This window comes from Petaurus breviceps, unplaced genomic scaffold (assembly GCF_028583685.1).
Source record: "Petaurus breviceps papuanus isolate PSGF00001 unplaced genomic scaffold, PetGlider_PUasm1.0 189, whole genome shotgun sequence".
NCBI lineage: Eukaryota > Metazoa > Chordata > Mammalia > Diprotodontia > Petauridae > Petaurus > Petaurus breviceps.
The window spans coordinates 12,851,946-12,864,766 of NW_027185809.1; positions in this window are offsets into that span (position 1 = coordinate 12,851,946).

Sequence of the window (12,821 nt, forward strand, 5' to 3'; positions counted from 1 at the left end):
TGCTTTGGGGCTCACTTTGAGAAGAGTTGTGTGATTTGGCCAGATGAGACTCTGGGCAGCTGTTGAGCCCCCCCCCCGACTTTGAAAACCCAGATGTTGGTGATTTCCTCTGTGTAACTGACTAGGTATGGATGTAATTGTCAGACAGCTGGAAGCCTGTCTGCTGATCTGTTTGTCTGTCTGCTTGTAACTTCTGCTTGTAACTTGTTTGTATTCTCTGAAGCTCAGGATGCCGATTTTTCCCCAGAACTATATGTGTGTGTGTGTGTGTGTGTGTGTGTGTGTGATTAATTAAAGTAACATTTTGAGTTGTTTTCCTTTAGAAAAGCAGATCTAAGAACCTGTGCTAGCAGCCATCCTGGGTATGCTAGGAAGCTTGCTGCTACAATATCTCATTCCCGAACCATGGCTCTGTCCTGGGACCCTATTTTTCTTCTCTCTCTAAATTTTTTCAGTGATCTCATAATTTTCATGTATTCATGGTCATCTCTGTAGGTAGGAGCAATATCATAACCCCTCCCCTCCAGCAAGTTAGGCAAAATTTTCCTTAAAAGGAATTAAGACCTTCCTCTAGGCTTGGTTGGCTCAGAATAGTAGAGGCTCAGATTGTTAATACCATTTCCTCATCACCTGAATACAAAGTAGCCATACTTTGTTCCAGGGGTACTTTTAGTCTTGGCTGGTGAATTACAATGATCGAGTCAGACGGGATAGCTTCTTCCAACTGAATCAACTCAAGGTGCCCTAGATGACTATCCTTATTGAATATCCTTCTCCTGCTATGGCTAAATAAATCTTTTTTTTTTTAAATTAACTGTGGAACTATCTAAAAGCTTCTCATTTTGTCCCAATTTAAACCCTAAGCTACCAGGGTGATGGGCCTGAGTCAGACCTAGCCCAGAATAATCTCTAACCAATAAAATGTACCCTGCCCTAATTATTCTTGTTCCTGAACTCCATGGCTCCACCCACAATTTCCTGCTAGACATATTTTACCTGGATGTCCCACAAGCATGTGAAACTCAAGATGTCCAAAACAAAACTCATTCTCTCCTTGCTTTAACCCACAGCTTCTCCAAACTTTCTTATTACTATTAATTGCACCACCATGCTTCCAATCACCAAGCTTTGAAACAGGAATAATACTGGATTCTTTCTTCATCCTCATCCCCTATAGTCTATCAATTATAAAATCTTTTCAATTTAAACTCAGTAACATCCCCACATTTTCTCCTTTGTACCAATCACATGACCACCATTCCAGTCCAAGCCCCAAGATATCCTGGAAAATTGCAATAGCTTCCAAATGGATATCCCTATTTCTAGTCTCTCTCTTCTCTAATCTAATATCGACACAGAGGCCAAAATCATCCTCTTAAAACACAGGTCTGACCTTATCATTCCCATGCTCAAGAATCTTCAGCAGCTCACTATTGCTTCAAGGATAAAATACAACTTAGATAGTCTGGCATCATAAACCCTTCACAATCACCCCTCAGTCTACCTTTCTATACTTATTTAGCTATAATATCCTACTAAGTGTTCAATACTCCATGGCTTCTCATAGTTTGTCCTTCATGCTTCGAATGCATTCCCTCTCCTCTCCTCCTTAGAATCTTTAGTTTCCTTCAACCCCCAACATTTAGAGAGTGATGTCATATAACCTAACCATGCCCATTCATAATACATACCTCAGAGGAAGAATGCTGTGCCGGTTTATTTGATCCTTGGTTGATATTGCTTGCATTCTTTGTTGGATGTGGGAAACAAAAACCTGCCATTAGCATTGGACTAAATCAGAGGCCTCCAAACTTTCTCAGTCAGTGGTACCCTTTTGTTCTTCAGTCTTTACAGTCCTGTTTGTCTCCTTGTGGCCCCATCTGGGGTTTTCTTAGCAAAGATACTAGAGTGGTTTGCCATTTCCTTCTCTGACTCATTTTATAAATGATGAAACTGAGGCAAACAGAATGAGGTGACTTGCTCAGAGTCACACAGCTAGTAAGTGTCTGAGGTCAGATTTGAACTCAGGACTTCCTAACTCCAGACACAACACTTTAGTACCACGTGGCTGCCCCATTACTAAGTATTAGAAGATGTGAATTGAAATCTTGGCTCTGATGCTACCTATATGACCTCAATTATTTAACCTTTCTAAACTTGTTTCTTCATTAGCAAAGTGAGTGTGGTTCCCAGAAAACAATTACTATGCCAATATCACTGGAAAGAATAAAAAAATCAAATGAGGGGCGGCCAGGTGGCTCAGCAAGTAAGAGCACTGGCTCCAGTGTCGGGATGACCTGGATCAAATCCGGGCTCAGATACTTAGCACCACACCCAGAAATAACTGGCCGTGTAACCTTGAGCAAGTTACTTAACCCCTATTGCTTTAAAAAAAAAATCAAATGAATTATATATAATTATAAGGGAGAGGCACCTACTTTCCTTCTTTGCAGAGGTAGGGGGGTGGCTTGGGTATGGAATATTGCATATAAGGTCAGAATTAAGTTGAGGTACTGATTAATTTTGCTGAACTGCTTTTTTCTCTTTCTTATTAATTCTCTGTTACAAGGGATAGCTCTCTGGGTAGGTGAGGAATGAAGGATATATTTGTAATGAAAGATAATGAAAAACAAAAGTTATATATAAAAACATTTTCTTACATGATATTGACCTTTTCTAGTGCTAGTATTCTATGAGTGTCTATATAAATCTAAACGGCAGAAAAATTTTAAATTTCTCATTTAAAATTACTTATATATATTGTAGAAATATATAGGATATCATATAAATATATAAAACAGTTCTATATGATCCATTTATATATAATGTACATAATTTTGATTATTTTTTATTTTAATATTTGATAAATCCTAATTGTGGTTTGTATTCTCTGACCACATACTAGCTCTGATTCCATAATGTGATGAGTGTCAGAGTGAATACACCCTGGGATTAAAAATTTAATTTGGCTAACTCATTCAGGTTTTCCATAATTCACAACTGAGATAGTATTTGTAAAGTGCTTAGCACAGTGCCTGCAACATAGTCAGTACTTAATAAATGCTTTTTCCCTTCCCTTCCCAGAGCCATATAGAATCACTGACAAAATACTGGTGTTAAGGGGCGGCCAAGTGGCTCAGCGAGTAAGACCACCAGCACCAGTGTCAGGATGACCTGGGGATCAAATCCGGGCACAGACACAGCACCACACCCAGAAATAACTGGCTGTGTAACCTTGAGCAAGTTACTTAACCCAGATTGCTTTAAAAAAAAATACTGGTGTTAAACATGAATAAATATGAAAACGTTTGGGATCACCAAAAGCATTCCCTAGTTTTCAAAATGCAGTCCAGTTTATTCTCCTCCTCCCCTTCCATTCTGAACCCAGCTCACTGTTGATCTGCAGTGTCTGTCTCAGATATATCTACTGAGAGACTAACTCGATGGACTATCAATTTTTCAAGGATACTATATGGCTGCAAATCACAGAGCACCATAATTGCTGAAGAATGAACATTTTGGGTGACCCATGACACAGCAGAGAGACGCATGGTAGGCATAAGGAGGCTGCAGCATATTACCCACGATGTTGAGCACGCAAGTGAAGGTGGAAAAGGCATCATCCAAAAGATAGATGGTGAGAGAGGAAGGCTGGCTGTCTGTTATGGGAGTGTAAGCAATGACAAGCACACAGTCCTAGTGCTAAACTCTTATCCACATAATTCTAGATCTCAAATAAGAAATGAAAGGGAACATAGAGGTCATTGAGATTAAACACCTTATTTACAGATGGGGAAACTGAGGCTTAGAAAGGTACCCAGGGTCACAGAGTTGGTGAGTGCCTAAAGCAGGATTTGATCCCAGTTCTCAAAAGTGAAGGAAAACCTATAACAAAATGGAAAATCCCATCCTGAAGGATTGATGGAAAGATATGGTCAAAGGTCACACAGGGAGAGCACATGTATTAGGGAGGGTAGAGAAAGCAGGTGATGGGTATCCTACCCTATAGGAAAGTGGTGGGGAAGGGAATAAGATGGGGGATGAAAGAAGGGAGGGCAGATTGGGGGAGAGGGTAGTTAGAAGCAAACACTTTTGAAAAGGGGCGTGGTCAAAGTAGAAAATAGAATAAGTGGAGGGCAAGATAGGATGGAGGGAAATATGATTAAGCTTTCACAATATACCTACTATGGGAATGTTTTGCGTAACTATACATGTACAACCTATATTGGATTGCTTATCTTCCCAGTGGGGGTGGGTGAGGAGGGAATATGGGAAAGAATCTGGAAATCAAGGTTTTAAAAACAAATATTAAAAAAAATTGTTTTTTACATGCGACTGGGAAATAAGATGTACAGGTGCTGGGGTATAGAAATACATATTGCCCTACTAGAAAGTTAGAGAGGGTATGGGGGAGGATATAAGAGAAAGCAGATTGGGAGAAGGGGTATTCAATAGGCTTGCTATCTTGGGGCGGGGGTAGGGGAAAGAAGAGGAGAAAATTTGTAACTCAAAATATTGTGGAAATAAATGTGGAAAACTAAAAATAAATAAAAAAAAAAGAAAGCAGGTGTGAGATAGTGAAAGTCTCGGGGAAATTTCTTTGGTTGAAACTTTGAAACCTAACAAGGTTTCAAGAGAGAAAATCCTTGTACTAGCTAGAGCCAGATTAGAAACTGGCTTCTCCTGAGCAGGCTGGGGTGCCTTTGAACTAACTTTCTTCCATTCTTGTAATACTCTGTCCAATCCCCTACCCATTGCTTCCCCCTCTTAATTCTGGTGGCTTCTTTTAGTACTTAACTTAAAGCCCATCTTTTGTAAGAGCCCCTTGTTGTCTTCCCAGCTTCAAATTCCTCCTCTTTCAGATAGCTTTCCATCTACTCTTTATATATCACATGAGAGGCACAAATTTAGAGACATCTCCATCCCAAATTTTCAAATGGACTATCTGTGCCCCATCCATGGAAGAGCCTTCTGAATTCGTATTGGTCTGATCAGCCACCGCTGGATACACTCTAGTTTGACCCCCAACATCATAATGTCATGTTGGTCCTTTTACAGAAGGAAGGACAATTACTGCTACAAATCACACGTATATCTAGTTATTTAGCTGCTGTCTAGCCTATTAGACTGTGAGTTCCTTGAGGGCAGGGACCGTACTTTTGCTTTCGTATCTCTAATACTTAAATAGTACCTAACACATAGTAAGTGTTTAATAAATGCTTACTGAAAAGGGCATTTATACAACAACATGTCAATGAATCAACAAGAATTCATTAAGCACCTACTATGTTCCAGGTGAGTCACTGGAATATTGTGATGACTTCTGAAAAAAAATGGGAAACTCATTTATATTATTGAAAAGCTCTCTTTTTCCTCTCTCTCCCTCCTCTCTCTCATCTTCTCTGTGTCTCTGTCTCCCTTGTTTTCCCTTTCTCTCTGTCTGATTCTGTTTCTCTCTCCATCCCTACTCTCTTCTCCCTTTCTCTCCCTTTCTCTATCTCAATCTGTCTGTTTTCTCTCTCATCCTTTCCTTCTCTCTGCCTCTGTCTCTATGTGTCTCTTTCTCTCCTCTCAGTCTCTGTCTCCATCTGTCTCTATTCCTTTCTCTCTGTGTGTCTCTATCTCTCTCTCTGTGTCTGTCTGTCTCTCCGTCTTTGATTCTTTGACTCTGTTTCACTCTGTCTCTGTCTTTCTCCTTCTCTCTCTCTCTCTTTTGTTTGTGCATAAATCTCTTTGAGTGCGATCATGAATGTTTATTTTGATTTGTGCATGTGTTATATATTTGTATGTAGACCCATGCTCATTTGTATGTGCTTATATGTATATGTGTGTTTGTGTGTATATGTACATTTTGACTGCCCGTCATTACATCAGAGGGGCCCAGCTAGATACAGCTCTAATGGAAAGACTGCAATGGACGGCAACTTTCAATTAGCTCCTTGGGAGATTACTGTGACAGCCAGTTACTAAACAGTAAGGCCTGAAGGAATGAATTAATTTGTAGTACACGGCAGTTTGAGTCACTGTGTTAGCAATGGAATGAGACAGCAATAGACCCTGATAAAACTACACATTGAGGCACCAGGGAATAGAGTACCTGGCGATGGCCTTTTCCCACTTGTGCTGGTCTTGGGGATGGGCTCAGATCAGAAGATATGGGAGTTTGCTGGAGCAATGGGAGATGCAACCATTTTATTCACCCCCTTGGCACTGGGTGTGGCCTTCCCACCCTGATCAGGATGGATGTGTCAGACTCTGGTTGGCCTCAAACTAGATAAAAGCCACTCATGCCTGAGGCCTTGCTGAGGAGGCAATGTAAGAATCTGCAAACAAAACATTCAGTCTCTCCATCTTTTGCTGACCAAGTAAGTGTGTGCCTAGGAGATGGAGAAGTAGCAAAGAGATGACCTTCCCAAAGGTGGCATGTGACAATGTCTTCAGGTCTGTTCATAGGACAGAGTAAGCAGGCGTGAGCAGTCCATTGTTCCCGACCCTGCAATGTCCACTTTCTTGCTTGTCCTCTGGGGGAGCCCAAGTCACACGCTGCTGTGTGACATCCCAGTAATAAACACAGAGGTCTGTGACAAGCCAAGTGTTCTAGTACATCCCAGAACACCAATCCCTACTTTGACGTCCATCACCCAGCAGGTAACTGGGCCCTTCCAGTGAAGGGAAACCCTTTCCTTTCAGGGCAGCCCACTCTACTTTAGATAGATACAAATGAAATGGTTAGAAAATTGCTTTTTTTCCTGCCATTGAGCCTAAACTTTGACACCTCCAGCCATTGACCCTTATTCTGATTGCTGGGTCCAAGGAGGATGTTTGATCCCTCTTCCTTATGACGGTGCAGCAAACACGTACAGGGAGCTCCTAGGTGTCACTTGAGCCTTTTCCCCACTCTAGTCTTTAGACTCCATATCCAATGGTCTCTTAAGCTGGAGATTGCTATCACATCTCCCTAGTCTATTCTGTCTTCTCTTCCATAAATTAAACACTCCCAGGCTCTTCAACCAGTTTTTGCAAGAGGCGGTTTTAAGTATATATTTATATACTCAGTTCTTTCAGCCCTTTTCTGAGGGAATCCTGATTGCTCTCCTCCTGACACATTCCAGCTTATCCTTCTCGCAGAATAATTTTCAGAACTAAACACAATACCCAGAGGTGGTCTGAGCAGAGAAGAGCACATCTGGATTATTACCTGTCAGTCACGGACTCTATGGCTACCTTAGTAGCTTAAAGGTCAATTAGGTGATTCAGTGGAAAAAGTGCTTGGCCTCAAGTCAGGAAGACTCATCTTCCTGAGTTCAAATCTAGCCTCAGACACTTACCAGCTGGGTGACCCTGGGCAAGTCACTTAATCCTGTTTGCCTCGGTTTCCTTATCTGTAAAATGATCCAGAGAAGGAAATGACAAACCTCTCCAGTATCTTTGCCAAGAAAACCCCCAATGGAGTCACAAAGAGTTGGACATGACTCAATAGCAACAAAAGAATATTACTACAACATTACTACTGTAGGTTTTTATATGAAATATGCCTTTGATACTAGGAATCTTTTTTAAAAATCATTTCTCTGGTGAGTTTCTGACATAGGTAGTCTTGGGGCAATCTGCCAATGTTACACAACTGTGGTACCAGGAGTTTTGGCTATGTAAGCTGGTAGGAAACTAAAAGCCCTAATTATCACACCCCTAGGGAATTAAAAACAGAACATGTCTAATCTGTCTTCCACATCATCACTGTCAACACCTCCATCATTTCTGACTTTTATGTAGCATTTTAAAGTTTGTATTATTGTAGAACCAACACAATATTCACAGCACCAACAGTGACTGTGAATATACCAGCATAATGCTCAATGGCAAAATATAACAGACTCTACATAGAGAAGACAGAAGCAAAACATTTATCCAGACACCAGAAAACCAAATCCCAATACCAGGAAACTGAATCCATCATAGCAACACAGAAGCTAATATACCACAATGTAGCAGAGATCAACACTATCCTTTGACCTTCCCACAAACAAATATTTACTCACAAGCCTGTCTGCTTGCCTGCTATCCTCTCTCCTCCCTCCACATAGCTGCTCTTACTCCCAGTTTCCTGTGGTCTCTGCTCTACTCCTCCCACCACACGCTCCATGTAATTACATTTAACCTATTAGGGGGCAGGGAAGATCTTCGAAGTAGAGAAGGTCTTCAAATTCCCTTAGGCTTCTTAAGGGGCAGGGAAGATCTTCAAATTCCCATTACCATCTCAGTTATATCATAAATACATTACTTTATTTGATCCTCACTACAACCCTTTATGGTAGGTGCTATTATTATCCAAATTTTCCATTTGGGGAAACTGAGGCTAAGAGAGGTTAAGTGAATTTCCCTGAGTCAGTCAGTCAGTCAGTGTCTGAGGTGAGATAGGACCTAGGCTTTCTGGACTCCATATCCAATGGTCTCTTAAGCTGGAGATTGCTATCACATCTCCCTAGTCTATTCTGTCTTCTCTTCCATAAATTAAACACTCCCAGGCTCTTCAACCAGTTTTTGCAAGAGGCGGTTTTAAGTGCTCTTATCTTGGAAGAAGGTACTATGAAATCAGAGGACCTGGGCTTAAATTCCGTTTCTGATGTTTACTACCCACATGACATTTGACCTTTGGCAAGTGATTTAATACCTTTGGACCTCAGTTTTCTCATCTGTAACCTGAAAGGGTTTGTACCAAATGGGTTTTGAGGACCCATGTCCTCTAAGCTCTAAGTTTATGATACTCTGACATTCCTCTCAACTGGTGTCGTCAACTGACAGATATTTGACTCTCTTTGCCAGAACTTTGTCACAGAAACTCTTTGCTGGTGAGAATCCATGAGTTGATTAAATTAAATACTATCCAGGTTATGCCAGCATCAAAACTATGAGCCAAATTGGGTTGGTAACCAGAGGAGTACCTGGTGAAGCCATGGGAGCACTCACTGATGCACTGTGGTATATTATAGCTGATTTTCGGTAATATGTTCTGGATATGGTCTAGTTTCTCAATACCCTTTTAAATGTGGGATATCCTGGGGCAGCTAGGTGGTGCAGTGAATAGAGCACCGGCCCTGGAGTCAGGAGGACCTGAGTTCAAATCTGGCCTCAGATACTTAATACGTACTAACTGTGTGACCTTGGGCAAGTCATTTAACCCCAATTGTCCTGCATTCCCCCCTCCAATAAGCAAAAAAAAAAAAAATGGAGATACCCAGAAGAAGAAAAAAAAGATATGTGGGATGATGGGAAAGTTGGAGAATATGAAGAGACAGTGGAACCATCTTATTTTTTTCCCCATATGACTCCAGCAATTAAGTGTGACTCTGGCACTCAAGCTAATTTTGTTGTTGTTCGGTTATATCAGTTGTGTCTGACTCTTTGTGACTTATTTTTGGGTTTTCTTGGCAAAGATAGTAGAGTGGTTTGTTTTTTTCCTTCTCCAGATCATTTTTTACAGATGAGAAACTGAGGCTAACGGATTGAAGTGACATGCTCAATAAGTGCCTGAGGTCAATTCTGAACTCGCGAAGATGAGTATTCATGGTTGTAAACCCAGAGCTCCATCCACCGTACCACCTCGATGCACAATCCCTGCTCAGACAGTGTCCTGATTAATTACAAGGGACAGTGGGTGGAATTCAGGCGTCTAACTTTTTCTGTCAATGACTTAAATGAAGGGATAGATGCAGGCATGTGCTGGTGAATGTTTAACAACCAGCTCTCCAGGAAAAAAAATACACAATACACTTTTAAATTTAATCTGCCTTATTAATATTTTCTCTATCACTTTCTTAAGCCTAGACAATCAGTAAAACAGTCAAGCCCTGATTAGTAGCACTGGCTGATTTTCAAAGTGTAATGAGCTCCAGCACACCCCTAAATTTCTCAATGGCAGAAGCTGGGAAGGACAGTTCATCATCAGTACCCAGAAAGATCTTGTTAAGCTGGGTCTTTGTGCTAAAGCTAACAATATGAAATTTAGCTGGTACCTAAAGACATGGTTTTTTTACTTGCACAGCCTTTGAAATTACAAAATGGGAGAGAAGTACCAAGAAAATAGTTCACTTTTTTCCTTCTTAAAATAATAATTTATTTTCTTTTTCCTGATTACAAGTTCACTTTAAAAATAAAAAAAGAAGATTTGAGGGCTTTAGTAGGCTAGTGGCCAGCTTAATATAGTTATCAGATCTGACATGCCAAAATGCTAACGTGACTTTGGTCTGCATTAATGGAAGCATGATGTGTGTAATAAGGAAGGTAATGTGTCTACTGTCTTCTGCTCTAGCCAAACTGTATCTCAAGTATTTTGTCTAGCTCTGAGCGCCCCATCTATAGGAGTCATTGACCAACTAGAATACCTGCCTAGAGAGTAAAGCAACCAGAATGGTGATGGGGCTGTATCTCATCTCACACAAAGACTGGTTAGAGCAACTGGCTAATGGTTTGAGTAGAGAAGAAAGGTTTGTGGGAGATAAGATGATTATCTCGAAGTATTTGAAAAGTTGTCTTGTGGAAGAGGGATTAGACTTGAACTTCTTGGATGTGACTGGTAGAATTAGGAACAGTGGAAGTTACACAGAGGCACATTTTGGTTCAGAAAGAGGAAAAATGACCCAGCAGTTACTATTATTTTGTTCCCATCCATTCTGTGGATTTCAGATAAAAATGGTCTTAGGAAAAATCTTTATCCTGCTATTTTTCTCTTATGTCTAATTTTCATCTAACTATCATTTGGGTAGATAAAATAATTAGGCAATTAGGTGCCACAGTGACTAGAGTGCCAGGCCTAGAGCTCAAATTTAGCCTTATACACTTACTAGCTGGGTGACCCTGAGCAAATAACTTCACCTTGTTTGCCTCAGTTTCCTCATCTGTAAAATAAGCCAATGAGGGAAATGGTAAACTATACCACTGTCTTTACCAAGAAAACCCCATATGGGGTCATGAAGTATCTATGTGGCTGTATAATAAACAATAATAAAATGATTTGTTTTTGCAACTAAATGAAAGTGTTAGAATGTAAGCTCATTTTCCACCTAGAAATCATCCTCCAAGAAATTCTCAAGGAAAACTGCCCTGATGTTTTAGAGCCAGAGTACAAAATAGAGGTTGAAAAAATCGACCGATCACCTCCTGAAAAAGATCCCAAAAAGAAAACTCCTAGGAATATTATAGCCAGGTTCCAGAATTCCATGATCAAGGAGAGAATATTACAAGTAGCCAGGAAGAAGCAATTTGAATATTGTGGAAACACAATTAGGATAACCCAGGATCTGACAGCTTCTACACTGAGGGATCGAAGGGCTTGGAATATGATATTCCGGAGGTCAAAGGAGTTGGGATTAAAACCAAGAATCACCTACCCAGCAAAACTGAGTATCATGTTTCAGGGGAAAATATGGTCATTCAGTGGAATAGAGGACTTTCAAGTATTCTTGATGAAAAAACCAGAGTTGAATAGAAAATTTGATATTCAGATACAAGAAGCAACAGAAGCATGAGAAGGTAAACAGGGAAAAGAAATCATAAGGAACTCATCAAAGTTGAACTATTTACATTCGTACGTGGAAAAACAATAATTGTAGCTGATGAAACTCTTCTCAGTATGAAAATAGTTGAAGGGAATAGAAATATATATATATATATATGTCTATATAGGAGGGTACATGGGTGTATGAATACATATGTGAATGTGTGTATATATGTGTACAGGTATACATAGATAGAGGGCACAGGACCAATTTAATAGGAAGGGATGATACTTAAAAGGGGAAATTAAGAGCTGAGAGAGGAATAAATTGAGAGGAGATGGGGAAAGACAGAATGGGGTAAACTATCTCATATAGGAGGGGCAAGGGAAAATGGTTACAATGGAGGGGAAGAACAGGAAGGCAAAAGAGAATGGGTCAACCTTATTCTCAGTGAATATGGCTCAGGGAGGGAATGACATACACACTAAATAGGGTATCTCACCATACAGGAGAGTGGGGGGGGGAAGGGGAATAGACGGGGGATGATGGAAGGGAGAGCAGGCTGGGGGGGAGAGAAGTTGGAAGCAACCACTTTTGAAAAGGGACAGGATCAAAGTAGAGAATAGAACAAGTGGGAGGTGGGATAGGAGGGAGGGAAATATAATCAGTCTTTTACAATACATCCACTATGGAAATGTTTTGCATAGCTACACATGTACAACCTATACTAAATTGCTTATCTTCCCAGTAAGGGTGGGTGACAAGGGAGGAAGGGAATGAATCTGGAATTCAAAGTTCTAAAATCAAATGTTTAAAACAAATATATTATGAATACTATTTTAAATGTAGTTGGGAAATAAGATATATAGGCACTAGGGCACAGAGATCCACCATGCCCTAATGGAAAAGTCGAAGGGGATATGGGAGAAGATATGGGAGAGAGCAGATTGGAGAAGGGGATATCCTGTGGGGCTGCTATTTTGGGGTGGTGGGTAGGGGAAAAACAGGGAGAAAATTTGTAACTCAAAATCTGGAGGAAATGAATGATGTAAACCAGAAGTTAATAAAGCATTAAAAAAAATACAAGGCTGACAAACATTTCTTCCCATGCGGTCTTAATTTTTTTCTAACTGCATTGCTTTTATTTATACAAAACCTTTTCAAGTTTGTTTAATAAAAATGATCAATTTTAACATCTATGATCCCTTTTAGCTTTTGTTTTTTCAATAACACTTCCCTTCTCTAGAGTTGTGACATATATCTGCTATTTATATATATATATATATATATATATATATATATATATATTTTTTTTTTTTTTTTTTT